This window comes from Ptychodera flava, assembly GCF_041260155.1.
Source record: "Ptychodera flava strain L36383 chromosome 23 unlocalized genomic scaffold, AS_Pfla_20210202 Scaffold_23__1_contigs__length_28996876_pilon, whole genome shotgun sequence".
NCBI classification, from domain to species: Eukaryota; Metazoa; Hemichordata; class Enteropneusta; family Ptychoderidae; genus Ptychodera; species Ptychodera flava.
Window position 1 is genome coordinate 18,222,713 of NW_027248277.1, and position 11,323 is coordinate 18,234,035.

An 11,323-nucleotide genomic window follows, 5' to 3' on the forward strand; every position below is an offset into this window, starting at 1 on the left:
GTCGTTACAATAAAACTTAGATCTTTGACCTTATAGATCTAGATTAGGATTACCTTGCCTGACCGCGAGACTTTCCGTGGTCTCCCACGGATAATATCATTTAATTGGGGTCAGTCTTGGGAGGGCGTACATTAAATCGAATCTTGCAGGGTTATCACGTTAATTACTGTACATACCTGAAAAAAAAGGAATTTGGACAGGGGCTTAAGGTTGTACGCACCTCAAAAGTGAAAGACTTGAACTTTTGCTCAAACTTCCCTGAAGGAATCTTTCAAGCATAGTCTTTCAAAATAAGGGGGTCACCATGAAACTTTTGGTACTGGAGAAAACAAATTACCCAAGATTTACCGGTATTTGAAATTCAAAATGGCCGCTATCCTAGTATTAACTCTATGGAGACAAATAAAATTTTTCCATTTTCGAAAAGTAAGACGGTGAAATGTTTTCCTACACTAAGAGCATTAAGGCGAGACCCCACAAGTGAAAGATCAGAAAATAATCGCAAAAGTTTGAGAGTCACAATATCTGTCTATTCTACCTTTAAGAAAACATATCTCTCCTGAAAGGTTCGATATGAAAAGAAATTTCTGTTGCTTGACTTTTGGAAACGTTTTGAAATACTGGTCAACTGTGCAAAACCTCAACTCAACTTGAAGCAATACAAGATTAAACATTCAGTGAAACGTTTTGCGGTCTGTAGCAAAAAATCAAGTTGAAAAAATTCAGGTGTACGCATGCCTGAAGATACATCGTAAACTTTGGACCTCGTGCAAGCTTTTGTAATGGGACTTGAATAGGCAGTGCCACAAGGACAGCAACCTTCCCTTACATCGTGGCAGATTATTTGTCAACGGAAAGCAATTCTGAATTTTGTTTAGAGGTCACAAATGAAATCGTTAGTTTGCATTCAGCAAAGAGGTTACCGTAGTTTTGATATTTTTGCAGCTTTGTACTGCTGTCATTTTGTATACAGAGTGGCTTGACGCTAGTATTCAAGGTTTCTTGTTAATAAATTTCTCTAATTTGCCATAATGACACTCCTAGACAAATTTTGATTCACCAAGGAAGAGACGATTACGGCAATTTTTAACCCAGCGTGGGTTTCTCGAGCATACAGAATCATAGAATCACGTTTATTCGGAACTGGAAAGTACTTTTGCCTGGAAAAAGATACGATAGACGTGAATACTGTAAAACGCTTTGCATTAGCTGCATGCACAGTCCCTTGTGATCGGTCTATTCCGCTCGGCGTCTATGCCCATAGACGTGTGTATTATGCCTGAGAAAAAACCAAAGCCAGGAAACCAAATGGCTATTTCCTATAGGGATTATGGTTTTTGTCAGCATATGTACACACGTCTATGGGCGCATAGACGCCGAGCGGAATAGACCGATCACAAGTGACTGTGATCAAAGCCTTGTACAGTTTTTTTTGGGGGGGAGGGGGTAGATCACGAAACGTGGGTTAGAGGGTCTGGACTCAGAAGAAAAAAGCGGGCCTGAGCTGATGTTTGCGTAAGATGCACAGCTTGAGCACGTGCCTGTATACATATGTATCACACGTGCTCAACATCACGTTGGTTCGAACGTTACACTAACTACACAACTCTACCCAAAATGCAGGGACCTTCACCCTCCAACACTGCCTTTCAAAAGAATCGCCACTGGTTTTAACATTCGCCACAGTCATCCTCGAGAACACCGGCACTGGCGAGGTCGCGATCCTCGTAGACCACATCCCCAGCATTGCACTTGCAGTGATCCTTCGTATCTACCGCGTTGCTTGAGGCTGTCCAGCTGAGTTGAACAAGACTGCACGTGTTTACTTAATATTCCCGTCTCAGGACAATTTTGGCTTAAATCATTGATAATATATGAAACTTTTCAACAATATCTTACACTAATTTTGTTCACAATATACAAAATAACCTAAAATAAATGAAATCGTTGTTACTATATTCGATGCACACGCGCACAAAATACAGTACTAAGATAGAGTGATTTCGAAACGAGAGCGTATTTATATAACCTTGTCGTTCTGGATTTCTCAGAGAGGAGGCAAAGAATCGAATCGTTTCCGCTTTATAACGAGGAAGATTCCCCTTTGATTGATATTATTAGATTTCAAATGTGAGGAGTGGAAATATCAAGCTGAGCAAAACGATAAAAGAAAAATACAGAATATGCATCGGAAATTCTCTATACGATTGACTAGCATCCGGTGAAAGGTGCCTCGAGAGTGTTGCTGTGGAAGGAACCATGGTGACTTCCAAGGCCTCGCTGTGAGGAAATTGAAGGGATCATTAACCCCGGACACTTTGACAATTAAGATCATTAGTCCGACCTGGCTGCAGGAGAGATTGACTGAATTTTTACGGCCTTGATAGTTGAAACTGAACTATCTCTTCCTCTCAAGGGCCCGCACTGTACTTACATTCTACATCCATACCCCGGGGGGGTAACTCCCATAGATGGCTATACGGGGAGGGTCCGCGCGAAAGGGGTCGTTTTTTTGCACTGTTTGGTATCAGAAAGGGTATACTTTTCACGAGGTCTTGGTATGAGAAAGGGTCCGGTTTTAAAACACAACTGACATTTGTTAAAAAATCATGCTGTCAACACTGGAAACCCATGTATCTACATCCCAGATCTACCATCAATATTTCCGATCTGTCGGTTTGACTGTTGGTACCCCTGGTACGCAAGGCGAGTGAGTCGTAGGTCTGTATACGTATGGTATTGTATGTTGGCGGGGTAGCGTGAGTTGCTATGCGGGTCAAAGGTCAACCCCACGCTACCCCGCCAAGAGATAGCTGCGTTTCGCCACTAGGTATCAGAAAGGGTAGGTTTTTTTCGCTCAAAACTGGTATCACAACAGTTTGGGTTTCCATGTTCGTGCGGAGCCCCCCGTACCATTAGCCATGGAGTTACCCCCCGGGATCCATACACACACATGCACACACACACAGAGGCCTCTCTCTCTCTCTCTCTCTCTCTCTCTCTCTCTCTCTCTCTCTCTATATATATATATATATATATATATATGAACACAAATTACTTCAAGTACAAAGTATATGTTACTAGAGTTTCATGCATCCTGCAATCTTTAGACAGAAGTGAAAGGATTCTTATATATAATATATATATATATATATATATATATATATATATATATATATATATATATATATATATATATATATATATATGTGTGTGTGTGTGTGTGTGTGTGTGTGTGTGTGTGTGTATTTACATGTGTGTCTGTCTGTCTTTGCGTGCGCGTACGTGTGTGTCTATGTTAGATAAGTTACGGTCTTTTTATTGTCCATGGGTAAACCAATAAAGCAGTCTGTTATCCACCTACTCATACTTGCTACTGACTGCTGTTCTCGCCGTCACGCTATTTCAGTGTCAATTTGTTCTGTCTCTGTTAACATCTTTACTTCATATTGACATTCACAATAAGATGTTCTTCCAAATTTATGCTGTTGTAACGCCCTCTCCTGTGAACATTTTTACCTCGAAGCGTCCCTCATGTGTTCAAGGCGTGTCAAAGTTAGTTCAAGATTGTACGAGAAGGAGATAGCGTCACACCTTTCATTAATTATCAGTAAAACTTGAATGAGAACAATCGAGAACGATATATTCCATAGTGTGATCTTGTTTAATTTTGAGAAACAATTAAAGACCGACAGAAATTTCCATGCGATGACCATTGTATAATGATGATAATATTCCAGTTATGTAAGTTTAGAAAAGTATATAAATATATAGAGAATGTCACTGTGGATAGATTTCGAGACTTGGGATGCCACCACGTGGTACTTATGATCAAAATTTTGGTGTGTCAGCTTCATTACACTGAAAGCTGTCGATCAAGACTGGTACCTCTATTGGTATTCCCCTAACTACAAGCGTTAATGCTGTCTGCGTTGACAAAGTGTTAAGGTAGAACGCGCCTCGGGGACAGATGGTCGGACGCGCTCAGATTTCTACAATTCTTTTCTGATCTACAACTTGTGGGGGCTCATTTTAAAGCTCCTGGAGAAAGAAAAACTTTCACCAGCTTAGTTTTTCGAAAATTCGAAATTTAATTTCCCCCCATAGATTTCACATAGGGATGGCGGCCATTTTCAAATTTAAAATATAGCAAAATGTTTGGTAATTTGTTTCCCTTATTCCAAACTTTGCACGGTGACCCCCCGATTTTCATGTTGATTTGGTAAGAGAACGGTTGAAAGTTTCATTTAGGAAAGTTTGAGCAAAAGTAAGTCTTTTACTTTCGAGGCGCATACTACCTTAACACCAAACGGACACATATAAATCTTATTGATTACTTTGAAGGCTGAGCATGGTTTTATGGAGTTAGCGTGATAGCCAATGATTGTACTTGAACCATAATGATGAAGATCGATTTACTGCCTCGTGATACCATGGACTTCTTTTTCAATATCGACCACATCTTGCCTTCTCATAGTTGCGCAAAATCATGTGTGAAATTCCATGACCCTTCAAAAATGCTTGAGCAAAAAATGCGACAAACAACAAGAAAAAACACACAAAAAACACAACACTGGCCTCTCCCCTGTAATTTCTGTCCAGTCCCTTAGCACTTGTCCGAAGGACAATGTTTGCACTGATGAACTGTCATAATGCAGGGAGTCTCTGTGCTTTCTTCACAACAAACCACCACACGTCGACAATGCTCACATTTGTTGCTTAGCATCCGTCGTTAAGCAGTCGCCTGGTTGGTGATTAATTAATTAAGTCGTTAAGATGAACGCTAGGAAACAATAAATAACAAAAAATCATTAGCGTGATCGCAATTTATAAAAAAAATGGCTTATGGGATATTTCGTTTTGCGTGACTGTTAAAAACAACTGGAAACAAATTGAACGTATACGTAAGCTTAAGGCCAAGAAAAATAAAAAGTGTGTTTCTCATCCTGGACACATTGCAAAAATGATGAGGTGACCTTGGGTTTTTGTTCTCTCAATTTTTTTTTTATTCTGTAACCAACAAGAACGCGCAAAAAAACCCATGAAAACAACACAGGAATGCACGCAGTTTCGTATAGCAACAGTTCTGCGGTTTGACTTTTTATAGTGTAGCAATTCAGTTTTGACAGGTTAATATAACAGTGACACATGTCTACAGTTCTGAATGGAATGTTAGAGTCAGTTATTTTGTTTAAAGTTCAATCTATTTTATACAGCACTGTGTTATGCACTATCGTCGCGTATTTTGCGTTTATCTTTTTTTCATTCATTTTATTTCCTCATGAGCAGAGAAAAAAAAGGTTGACGCAGCGGGTCTGAATTGACGCGCGCGAGGATGAGAAACAAACTTTTTTATTTTTCTTGGCCTAACCTGAAAAAAGTTCTTTGCAGACATGATATTACGGGAAGGCTGCGCTTACTCAAAGGCACAAGCGATGTCCACTGTGAAAGAAAAGGTAAAACGTGGCATGGTTTTTCTAACCAGATCGCGAATCCCATTAATATTACAGTATGTTTACGGTTGAATACAGGGTCTACGTCGATAGCTAAACACTTTTTGTGTTTAATTCCTAAGTCTAAAACGTGCAAAACTGGATTTTAGCGGCAAATTGTGTCTCGAAACCTTTGCTGTTGCACCGAAATAATCAAATTGTTGTCCGCACGAAAGAGTAGATGACTGTCTTTTAACAAGTTTTTTGTGGTAAAAAATTGAACCAAGCCACGATTATCAAGTGTCAAAATGGACTGAGAACATTAAAGATATTTATATCCCCATCGACGGTGGTTATTTGACCGTGTGCACTGAAATATGTCGAATTTTTTTGGCGTTACGGATCCAGAGGGTAAAACCGTGTCCTACTTTCCTTTAGTTATATTTGTGTACACAGAATACACGCCAAGCGCCTGTGAAATTACCCGTCATTCTCACCGGAGAGCTGAACAGAAGTATGTTGTACACAGGGCAAAATTTGTCGTGGAAAAAATTACGAAGGTCAAAATAAACTGACGCAAACACTACTTGCAATCGAATCATTCGAAGAAAAGATATTACATTTGTCTATCTGTGTCTGCTTTCGTATCTTTGCCTGTGTTTTGTCAATAAGGTGCGAGAAACAAAGCTGCCGAGCAGTTCAAACTAGCCCAACGAGTATGACGAGTGTCTCCGGCTTCGGCTACGCGCGGGAGGCGGGCGTAGCCCAAAGCCAGACACTCTCGCCATACTCGTAGGGCTAGTCAAACACAAATTGACCGCGACTCTCACTACGGCAATCATCGGCGTTCGGTCGGCATGGCTTGGTTAGGTCAGCGTTGCATAGTCCCCTTTCGATGAAGGGTCTGTGCCGGAAGAAACCCAAGAAATTTAACCGTCTGACGGTGACAGCGATGTCTTTAACGTATGTTTATTTGCCGCGATAGTAAAAACCACCCGGCACTCGACTCAATGCAAGCGAAACCGTCACTGATGCAACCAGTAATCAGTGACGGTTTCGCTTGCATTGAGTCGAGTACCTGTGGTAATAATCATTTCAGAATAGGCCACATCGATGCCGACTGTCACGAAAAACTACCGCATAGTTTTGGCGATTGACACCAAAATAAAATTAGTTATATTAGCTAGATTTTATCGAATATAAAATCGGGTTTGGATGGTGTTTTGCAGTGGAACAGGCAGGTAAAAAGTTTAATTTTCGATTTTATTTTCGTTCACATAAGTAAGCAACTTTAATCGATTCAATCTGATTGAGATCGATTATACAGGAAATCAACTCAATCAAACAGAAAATGAAGTCGCTTGAGTCCTTTTCCAGTAAAGATCTTGCTTAAAAATAGAATTGCTATTACTGTGCGTTTCACCTCACGTAAATTTCAGAGATGGCATATGCGGTACTTTGACGTTGGTGGCGCAGTGTAAAATATATTGGAAAGCCTTACTGCAAGTGAAACTCTGATTACTAATGTGTCGGCCAATGGACATGAAAACTGATGAGAACATATGGTGTTCCAAAATGAACTTTACGAATCATTGCATAAAAGCATACGATTTTATGAAAATCTTTCGTAGAGTTTGTTGTTATTCAAACCAGCAGATTCAATGTGTATCAGCTCCCTTTGGTGCGCAGCTCTGAAATGGCCAAATTTTGGACATGAAAAATGTTCTTGCATACTCTGACCTTGCTTTACCAACATCTTATTGTCCATCCCTGAAAGCACACCACCATGTACTTTGTTTGAATCGCAACTCGGAAACTTTTTATTTTGTCTAATCGACGGTCGGATTGGCAGTTACGTCATTTAACGAGCAGCACAAATACTTGACCATACTCAAATTTTAAAATTTGACATATGCTGTCTACCTAAGCAGTCTCTCTTTCTGAATTTTGAGTGGATGCAAATCAAATAATTTACTCAGTATGGCCTCATTGACTGGGAGTAATGGCTGTTGTAAATGTGAGCTGAGATAAATATATAAAAGCTGTATAAAAGCATTACAAAGGCAAATACGCTTTTATTAAATTTATACAACGCATGATATGTGAGATACATAAATATTCAACATTGACTTACATAAAATTTGAATATCAAAGCAATCCTCATTAATGAAATTTGCATACATGAATACTAATCCATCTGGCATTTTGCACCAACAGATCAAATTGAAAAGAGGCACAGTAAGTGAGGCTACCCACAATTCCCCATGATTTGTTCACTCAGACATTTTTTGCTAAAGGCTTTTACAATTTTATCAGTTTCTTAACAATTTTTACATTACAATTTAAGGTCAGGATTATTTGTTAAAACTACGGTATGCTCCAAAATTATAATGTTTAAAATTCAAGAGTAAATTGAATGAGAAGCCAACATTTGGAGGTGCTAAAAATTGCACACTTTTCAAGATAAAGTTATCAGCAAATAAGATGGTCTCATCAGAAATGCAAATTTCCTTTGGTACGAACATTAAAAAAAATACCACAATTATACGGTGTCGCTCACATTTTATCAGAATTGGTACATATTACCAGTATGGGTACCAAAGATCAACCAGAAAAACAAGAATGACAAAAGCAAATAAGGTCTGCAACTTAGGTACTGGAGGTCATCTTTAGGAACATGCATATCAACTTCTATAGCAATGGGACAAGCAGATCCTACATACATAAGCAAATGTCAACAAAAAATTAGCCAGAGAAGCTTGACAAAAAGAAAAGGTGGGAGAGTGGGGAAAAAAGAGTACATGTAGGAAAAAATACCGCAATTATACGGTGTCGCTCAAATTTGATCAGAATTGGTACATACCAGTATGGGTACCAAAGATCAACAATAAATGTTGTTTCTATCTGTTCAGTGCAGGAAAATTCTACGTTGATGTTATGACAATGATTTCTGCACAGTACAACCAGAAAAACAACAAGAAATATTTAAACCAGAAAAACAAGAATGACAAAAGTAATTAAGGTCTGAAACTTTAGGTACTGGAGGTCAACTTTAGCAACATGCATAGCAGAAACAAGCCCCTCTTAGTTTGAGTATAGACGGTCTTCGCCCCCTCTACTGTCTATGGTTTCATCAGGTCTGTTAATATGTAACAGTTCATAAACAATGACAGGAAATGATTCAAGATCAGTGGAGTTGGCCTGTTTCTTACTGGCCTGCACATTTGCAGGATTTCACTTTTTCTTACCTCATTTGCAATTTTTGACACTGATGTGTTCATTTGAACAAATTCACATCTCAACCCCTACATCTACCTGTACACCAAATACCGAGTTGGTAGCTTTGGCGGTATGGGAGCCTTTGTGTGTGACGGACATACATCCGCACATACCCACAAATATACAGACATGCAAATCAGATGCAAATGAACTGATTCAGCTTATACGATAACCTCACATTGGTATACCAAATGTGAGCTAAAAATCAATACTCTTCTTTTGCCAACACAGATGCAACTTATTCCCCTAGTTTCCTTGAAAATATTGTGTATGGCTGTAAAAAATCCATGTCGACAAAATTAAAAAATTGCTATCTCCTCCACGGAAAAGGGGTCTATTTTCTCATTATTCACAGTGGGAAATCAGAAAATTATGATTATCAGAACTATGTTGCCAGAATTTTGAAATATGGACCGAGTTGTTCTGTGTACAGAAGAAATTTGCTTCAGTTCAGTGAGTGATCTCCGGTGTGTACAGATCAATCATGGAGAATTGTGGGTAGCCTCACTTACTGTGAGACGTGCTATGAAATCAGCCATGAAATCACTATTTGCAGGTGTAGGCTAGTTCTTTGCTTTAGCAGTACAGGTAGTATGTGCCTTGAAATTGAAACACTATAACGTTTGTACAAACTTCCCTTGAGGAAACTTCAAACCATTCCTTTCAAAATGTGCGAAAAAAATTAGTGGTCATCATGCAAAACTAAGTACGAGAGAAACAAATTACCCAATAATTACACTTGAATTCAAAATGGCCGTCATCCCTGTGTTAACTTTATGGAGAAAAATAAATTTTTCAACATTCACAAAAAATTAGCTTGTAAAAACTTTATTTACTCCACGAACTTCCAATGAAACCCCACAAGTGTTAGACCAAAAAAGTATTGTAAAAGTTCAAGAGTCCAAATATCTGTCCCTGTGGTATATTCTACCTTAGCTGTGATATCGCAGCGGTACTTGTGGCGTGTATCGAACGCGATCGGGTCATTGAGGTCATCGCCACAGTCCCGCTGCGAGCCAACGCATAGGCTTCGTTGGCAGTTTACGACGACACACCGACCGGTGTCGTAGATTTAGCTTGCAAAATAATGAACTATATTAGCCTTTGAATAAATAAAATTGTATCATCTTTATCATTGACTATCTGAGACTCATTCTGTGCGCCTGCTAACTTTCTTGAAGATAAGAACACGTATTTTCGACCATTTTCCCGTGAGCCGTCGACGGTTCTACGATGTTTGCTCGACCGCGCGTACAACGCATGAATACGTTGGAGGTCAAAAGTTCAAATTCAAGCAGGAACCATCGACGACTCATCAAAAAACGACAAAAATACATGTTGTCACGGTCGGGCTCGTTAGCAGGAGTAGAAGATGAGTCTCAGATAGTCAGTGATACAGTAGGTATAATTTTATTTTTTGCATGCTTTATCTGTTTTATTATTTTGCAAGCTAAATCTACGATACCGGTCGGTCTCATAGTACACTGCCAACGAGCCTATGCGTTGGCTCGCAGCGGGACTGTGGCAATGACCCGATCGCGTTCGATACACGCCACAAGTACCGCTGCGATATCACAGCTAATTCTACCTTAGGTGCCTTAAATAAAATTCTTTGTTTGCCGTCCACGTGCTATTAGGTTTTCAGAGAAAAATGAGGAAAACAAACACAATGTTAACTCCATTACAAATAGAAATATTATTTTTCCAAAAGAAACCAAACAAAAATGACCTTATGTTAATATACTGGTAATTGTTTTTTTCTGTGTTTGTTTTTTTAAACCGGCTTGCTGGTAGGTTCAACAAAAATCCAAGGACAGCAAACAAGGAATTTTTTTTTAATGGCCTTATGTCATATTCTCTGTCGTCTTCCAATACATCTCGTGACTGTCTGCTAATAACAGTCTGGCTAACTTTGCCAAACAGTACTTGTCATTGCAGCGGAATGAGAATTGCATACACTATTGTTTTGCAATATTCCACCAATTGTTTTGGATAGCAACTTATTTCTTGAGGTTTTCCTTCAGTACGGAAACAATCACAGGGTTTTCCACAAGATTTTGGCCAAGGGGAGATCCACTGCTTTTTTTTTCAAGCAATTAACCCTTGAGCACCAAAATCAACTTTTGTCACCTTTAGAAAATATACTCCAGTCAATTTTTTTCAGATTTTTGTCAAAATTTTGATAACAAACTGTAGCCAATGAAATGTGATGTCTATTTGGTCCAAAATTATAAAACAATTACAGAAAAATCCATAAAAATTGGTAAAAATGTTGCACTAAAACTTTTGTGGGAACAATTACAGTACTCAAAGGGATGATAACCACATAAAAGTATGATTTCACAACTGATATGTTAATTATGACTTGTTAGATAAATTTGCCACCCCTCTCACTGTCTACCAAACTGTGGAGAACACTGTATCAGAATGTATATGACCATATATGGTCAAAGGGGTGTTCCTTGGTATTCAAATTGCCCATGTGAGCGCTATGTTTTTAAAAAAGCGGCCACCTCCTTAGAATCTGTGATTGGTTAGATTTTCGTTTTCCATGGTAACTGTGGCAAAATTGGAACAGGTGACAGTATACCTTTAACGCGCAACTAGCTTCG